Source organism: Galeopterus variegatus, unplaced genomic scaffold (genome assembly GCF_000696425.1).
Source record: "Galeopterus variegatus unplaced genomic scaffold, G_variegatus-3.0.2 Scaffold517, whole genome shotgun sequence".
Classification (NCBI taxonomy): Eukaryota; Metazoa; Chordata; class Mammalia; order Dermoptera; family Cynocephalidae; genus Galeopterus; species Galeopterus variegatus.
Window position 1 is genome coordinate 420,085 of NW_007726628.1, and position 6,460 is coordinate 426,544.

The window sequence follows — 6,460 nt, forward strand, 5'->3', positions numbered from 1 at the left end:
AAACCGGGGGGGGGAGGAAAATATAACAACCACAATTTTTTTTGAAGTTCTTACAACAAGCAAATGGAGGGGACACACTTGGGTGGGAGGGGGGAGAGGGAGGAGGGAGGGAGGTTTCGGTGATGGGACATAATAATCAACTACATTGTATATTGACAAAATAAAAATAATTAAAAAAAAACAAAACAAAAAAAAAAAACTTTTGAACAGGAAGTCTCCAGGCCCTGATAATTTACAGTAAAATTATGTCAAATATTAAAAAAGAAATTAACTCAAGATTTACACAATCTCTTTCAAACAATTGGAGAGAAACACTTTCCAACTCACTTTTTGAGGCTACCGTTACCCTGATACCAAACCGAACAAAGACAATACAAAAAAAAAAAAAAAGAAAAAGAAAACTGTAGACCAGTACCTCTAACAAATACAGATGCCAAATTCCTCAACAAAATATTAGAAAATCAACTCTGTAATATAAACAATACATTTTAGTTTTAAAATGAATAATTACCATGACCAAATTGGTTTTATTCTAGATATGTGACAGTGGTTCAACTTTTGAAAATCAATAAATGTGATCCACCATATCAAAAGGTTAAGAAAAAAAAAAAAAAAGAAAAGACCACAGGATTGTATCAATTGATGCATAAAAATACATTTGATAAAATCCAATTCCTATCATGATGAAAACCTTCAGTCAACTAGGAATGAAGAAATTCCCTTCTCACACATAACCCTCTATAACCCAGAAACAATGATTCACACTTGGAAACTCTTTGACTTCCTGTTCTGCTGTATCATTCCTACTTCCTCTTCTGATGCATCTCTCTAACTTTCTTTGGCCTTCCTCTTCATCTTGTACATATCATATTATTACATTCAGCCTACCTGGATAATCTAGGATAATCTCTCTATTTTAAGGTCGCCTGATTAGTAATCTTAATTACTTCTGCCAAGCCCCTGTACAGCAGTACCTAGATTAGTGATTGCTTGAAAAACAAGGTGACAGGAATTTTGAGGACATATATTTAGATTTCTGCCTACCATGGATGTCAAATTTAGATAAATTTCTGTAGGGACAGGAAACGGAATTCTTTTTTTATTTTATTTTATTTTATTTCATTTTATTTTATTTTATCAATATACAATGTAGTTGATTTTCTTGTCCCTTTACCTGTTCCTCCCTCCCCACTCCCCCTTCCCACCCATCAACATCATATCTGTTCACGTGTCTTAACAAGTTCAAGGAATTGTGATAGTTGTATCTTCTTCCCCACAACCCCTGTTTGTTTGTGTACTTATCTATTTACTCTTAGCTATCACAAATAAGTGAGAACATGTGATATTTCTTTCTGTGCCTGACTTGTTTCACTTAATATAATTTTGTCTAAGTCAATCCATGTTGCTGTGAATGGTAGTATCTAATTTTTTTTTTTTTTTTTTTTTTTTATAGCAGAGTAGTATTCCATTGTGTAGATATACCACATTTTCCTATCCACTCATCTGATGATGGACATTTGGGCTGGTTCCAACTTTTAGCTAATGTAAAGAGTGCTGCAATGAACAGGGGAGAACAGGTATACCTTCGACTTGAAGATTTCCATTCCTCTGGGTATATTTCCAGCAGTGATATAGCTGGGTCATACAGTAGAGCAATCTGTAACTGTTTGAGGAAACTCCAAACCATTTTCCATAAAGGCTGCACAGATTAGCAGTCCCACCAACACTGTAGGGGGGGGTCCCTTTTTCTCCACAACTTCGCCAGCATTTATCATTCTGTTTTTTGGATATTAGCCATCCTGACTGGAGTGATGTGGTATCTCAAAATGGTTTTGATTTGCATTTCCCGAATACTGAGTGATGTTGAACATTTTTTCATGTGTCTGTGGGCCACTTGTATATCTTCCTTTGAGAAATGGCTATTCAGCTGCTTTGCCCATTTATTAATTGGGTTATTGTTTTTTTTTTTTTTTTTGCTGTAAAATTGTTTGAGTTCCTTGTATATTCTGGATATTAATCCTTTGTCAAATGTATATTTTGAAAATATTTTCTCCCACTCTGTTGGTTGTCTTTTAACTCTCTACACAATCCTACTTCCTGGAGTGTTTCACCTATGTTTTCTTTAAGGAGTTTTATTGTTTCTGGGTGTATATTTAATTATTTAATCCATTTTTAGTTGATTTTGGTATATGGTGAGAGGTATGGGTCTAGTTTCATTCTGCATATGGATATCCAGTTATCACAGCACCATTTGCTGCAGAGGCAGTCTCTACCCCAGTGTGTAGACTTGGTGCCTTTGTCAAACACCAGATGGCTGTAGGTGTGTGGGTTGATTTCTGGTTTCTCTATTCTATTCCATTGGTCTGGAATTCCATTGGTCATGGAAAGATGGTAAGTGAACAACCTAATACTTCATCTTCCTATTTTTCTGAAGTAAGCATTTAAAGTGATTTTTTTTGGCCCCTTAGTACTGTTTTTGCAGTATCCCACAGTTTTTGGTGTGATGTATCATTATTTTCATTATTTTCGATAAATTTTTGATTTCCTGTTTCATTTCTTCTTGGACCCATATGCCATTAAGTAGAATGTTGTTTAACTTCCATGTGTTTATACAGTTTCCAGAGTTTAATTTGTTATTGAGTTCTAATTTTAATCCACTGTGATCTGATAAAATACATGGACTAATTCCAATTTTTTTTTTTTTTGAATTTGTTGTGACTTGGTTTGTAACCTAACATTTGATCTATCCTGGAGGATGTTCCATGTGCTGATGAGAAGAATGAATATTCAGAGGTTGCTGGGTGGAATGTTCTGTAGATATCTGCCAAGTCCAACTAGTCTAAAGTGTGGTTAGATCTTGTATTTCTCTGCTGATACTTTGCCTAGATATTTTGCCTAGATATTTGTCTGTCCAATATTAAGAGTGGGGTGTTCAGGTCCCCTACTATTATGGTAATAGCGTCTATCTCCTTCTTTAGGTCTAACAGTGTTTGCTTTATAAATCTGGCTGCTCCAATGTTGGATGTGTATATATTTGTGATTGTTATGTCTTCTTGATGGGTAGGTCATTTTATCATTATAAAGTGGCCTTCTTTATCTTTTTTTATGGTTTTTGGTTTATAGTCTATTTTATCTGATATAAGAATTGCTACTCCAGCTCATTTTTCATTTCTGTTTGCGTGGTATATCTTTTTCTATCCTTTCACTCTTAGTCTATGTGTGTCTTCACAGGTGAGGTGAGTCTCTTGAAGGCAGCATATAGTTGGGTCCACCTATTTAATCCAGTCAGTCCGTCTGTGTCTTTTGAGTGGGGAATTTAATCATTTTACATTAAGAGTTGTTATTGACAGGTGTTGATTTACTCCTAGCATTTCATTGATTTTTGTTTGGATGTCTTAAGTGTTATTTGTCCCTTTCTTTCTGATTTACTGTTTGTCTCTGTATTTGTTGGTTTTTTGGGGTGGTATATAACTTTTTTTCTCTTTACTGTTAGCATTTTTGTTTTACTAGTGGGTTTTGTTTTTTTTCTTGCACATATATGGCAGTGGTGGTTGTTTTTAAGGTAACAAACCCAGAACTCCATTGAGAATTTCTTGAAAGGCTGGTTTTACAGTAGTGAACTCCTGCAGTTTTTGGTCATCTGAGAAATATACTATTTCTCCTTCATTTTGGAAGGATACTCTTGCTGAGTAAAGTATTCTTGGCTGGCAATCTTTGTCTTTTAGTATTTTTAATATATCTTCTGATTCTTTTCTGGCTTTACGGTTTCCGATGAAAAGTCTGATGTTAGTCTGATTGAGGCTCCCTTATAGGTGACTTGACACTTCTCTCTTGAGGCTTTTAAGATTCTCTGTTTGGTTTTAAGTTTTGCCAGTTTGACTATAACATGTCTTGGAGAAGACCTTTTGGGGTTGAATATGTTGGAGGATCGTTGAGCCACTTGAATCTGAAGATCTGTGTCTTTCCTATACCTGGCAAAACTTTTGCCATTATTTAGTTGAATATGTTTTCAACGTCATTTCCTTTTTTCTCCCCTTCTGGAATACCTGTGATTTAGATATTTGAGCACTTAAGGTTGTCTGTTATCTTTTTTAGATTTTCTTCAATTATTTTAATTCTATTTTCTTTTTCTCTCTTTCTTTCTCTCTTTCTTTCTTTCTTTCTTTCTTTCTTTCTTTCTTTCTTTCTTTCTTTCTTTCTTTCTTTCCTTCCTTCCTTCCTTCCTTCCTTCCTTCCTTCCTTCCTTTCTTTCTTTTTTCTTTCTTTTGTCCGTGTTATTTCAAACAGCCCATCTTCAAGGTCAGAAATTCTGTCTTGTGCTTGTTCTAGCCTGCTGGTTAAACTCTCTGTTGTGTTTTAAATTTCATTGAATGAATTCTTCAGCTCCACACACTCTGCTACATTCTTTTTCAGGGCACTGATTTCTTTGTACATTTCTTCTTTCATGTCCTGTTTACTTTTTCTCATTTCATTGTGTTGTCTAGCTGAGTTTTCTTGTATCCCATATAGTTTCCTTAGAATTGTTGCTCGAAATTCCTTTTCAGTCATTTCAAGGACTTCCTGTTTTATAGGATCTAGAGCTTGAGAGCTATTATTACTATTTGGTGGTGTGGTACTTTCTTGATCTTTCATATTTCTGGTATCTTTCCTTTGTGTTTAATCATTGTGGCATGGCATTTCACGGTCCACTCATTCAACTCTAATGTCTGGCTAGGGTCCTGCAGGTACTGACAATTTGACATGGCTGCCTTGGCATCTGTGGGCAGGAGGCTCAGGCCTCTCTGGGCTGCAGGGACTGGCCTGTGCTGGGAGCCCCACAGCAGCCCATACGTCTTCTGATGTGGGCTGCTCAGGGCCCTATGGGCTCGGTGGCCTCAGGGCCTTTTTAGGCAGTGCACACTGGCCTGGGCTGGGGGTCCTGTGGCAGTGCCTACCTGCTCTGGTCTGGGTGCCTTGGGGTGTGTGGGCCCAGCAGCTCTTGGGCCTCCCTGGGGCTGGGAGTCCCATAATGGTGCCTACCTGCTCTGGTGCAGGTGCCTTGGGGCACATGGTCCCAGCAGCTCTCAGGCCTCTCTCAGGTACTCTCTGGGTGGCACACACTATCTAGAGCTGGGAGTCCCCCTGCCAGAGTCTATCTCCTCCAGTGCAAGTGCCTTGGGGGCTATCGGCCTAGCAGCTCTTGGGACTCTCTGGGGGCCTCTCTGGGTGGTGCACACTGGCCTGTGCTGGAAGTTCTGCAGCGGTATCCTCCTGCTCCAGTGAGGGTGCCTCAGGGTGTGTGGGCACCAGCATCTAGAATTCTTAATGGTTGAATTCTACTTCAGTCACTTTCTTTTTTCTTCTATTCCTATATTTATTAATTATTTATTGAATGTATATGTACTCACACTGAACTACATGGAAGAGATAAAGAAGTGAATAAGAAACAGTCCCTGCCCTCATTGTTCTGGTAATCTTTTGGTGAATACCAAGAGGTAAAAATTAGTGGTGATTACCAAGAAGTAAAAAAAAAAAAAAAAAAAAAAATAGAATACCTTGGGAAGAATACCTATAGAGTGCTGTGAGAGCTAAAAAGTGAGGCACGTGAAACAGACTAATGGAGAGCAAAGTTTACAACATACATTTATCCATAGCTGAGGGAACTGATAATTCCCGCAATGATTTCATACCTAAGGGTACATCCAATAAATGGGTAGCAATTTAGAGGTCTTTAGGCTGGGTGTGTGAAGAATGGATGATGATCACAAAGGTCTCCAAATACTTGAAGATTAGAACTCTTATAGGAGAAGCTTTGGTGGGAGGTTGCAAAAGGCCATGTAATATTTCAGTTTTCTGGTCTTAGTAACCATTCTTGCTGTGTTTCTTATTTGAAATATGTAAGATAAACATTCATGCTTCAAAAGCTACAACTCTCAAAGTTACACTGAGAAATAATAATAATCTTTCTTTCTTTGCCTCTCTCTCCTTCTTTCTCTCTCCCTTTTTCTCTCCTTCTTTCTCTCTCCTTCCTTCTCTCCTTTCTCTCTTCCTTCCAATGCTGAAGCAAAATGGGAAATCAAGGGTAGGTAACAGTTTAACAAATAAACTAAATTGTTGGGCCACATTACGGTGCACTTCCACCATGAGGAACTTTCCCGTATCTAGTTTCTGTTTCTTGATATAAACAGGGCGGTAGCCATGTTGCAAGCAAATCACGAATTTGCCGCCGCCATTTCATGCAAGCCAAAACGCACGTAGCTAACTGCTCCCTCTTCCGGGGTTTTGTGACTCGGCACTTTTTTCCCGCTCTACCGTTACCCGTCCCTCTACGATGTGGCCGCCCCTGATTGGGTAATAGTTTCCCCACCCCACACTCCCTATATAAGCTTCTGTTCCCTTGTAATAAACAGAGTTCCGGCTTTGACCGCTCTCCAGGCTCGGTGTCTCTTTCTTTGCCCCCGGGCCGAAGCGCAGAGGGGGT